We start from the raw sequence: 1,078 nt of genomic DNA on the forward strand, positions 1-1,078 counted from the left end.
GGACGCGCAGGCCCAGCGGCCATGGCTCACGGGCCCAGCCCCTCCGCGGCACGTGGGATCCTCCCGGACCGGGGCGCGAACCCGGTTCCCCTGCATCGGCAGGCGGACGCGCAACCACTACGCCACCAGGGAAGCCCTCCCAGACCTTTTTTAACGCTTGTGCAAATATCTGACACCCGTAGGTCTATTTTAAGTGCGATATACTCCGCGTTCTGGGCTGCAACTTGCTTTCTCTGACGGTTCAACATTCATTCTTGCAAATGGCAACTTAGCTTTCAGTACAAACCATTTTAAGTTGTAAGAAATGAGAGTTCTGTTCTAAAGGCTGGCGGGTGTTCGGTCTCAGAAATTGGTGAACAAACTGAAGCAACACAGGACAGTCTAAATCCGAGGCCTGCCTCGTCCACAACCCGACTCCCCCCGCAGAGGGCCTTCTGTTAACGGCTGTGAGCGTGGTCCTTCACGCCCTCTGTGCTCATGCAAACTTGCCAACACGCATCTCTAGTTGGGTTTGTTTTCAAGCAAACACGGGATCATGCGATCTGTGCTGCCTTGCACCTTGTACCAAGAACAACGGGAAAAGTCGGTATGGTGGAGACTGCCTCTTACCTCTCTGGGTCCTGAACAAAGATAACCTTTTTTTTTATAAACTCTGGAAGGAGCGTCCCCCATGCTGTTATTGACTTCGTTTTCCATACGGAGCGCCTCTGTTGCTCGTGGTTTTCGGTGGGTTCGGATGACTCTAAGCCCTTCCTTGGATCTCAGGGCTGTTTTTCAGTCTTCCCGAGAAGCCTTCCCGCCCTCTCTGACCCATTTTGCAGGCAGTTACGGGTTTCCTTGCCCCATCCCTGTCATGGGAAGTGAGGCTCTCTGTGGAAAGTGATGGTGCAGATAGGGTGACCAACTCAACCAAGTTCAAAGTGGGAAGTCCAGGATCCTGGGAACCCCCTTAGTCCCAGGAAAACCAGGACAGTTAGTGGCCCTGGGTGGGGATCAGTCTATTATCCCTTCTTGGGAGCTCAGTCAGTGCCAAAATTAGGAGGTTAAGTCGACCGCCAGAACCAAGCAGAGTATTTAT

Source organism: Physeter macrocephalus, chromosome 14, assembly GCF_002837175.3.
Source record: "Physeter macrocephalus isolate SW-GA chromosome 14, ASM283717v5, whole genome shotgun sequence".
NCBI lineage: Eukaryota > Metazoa > Chordata > Mammalia > Artiodactyla > Physeteridae > Physeter > Physeter macrocephalus.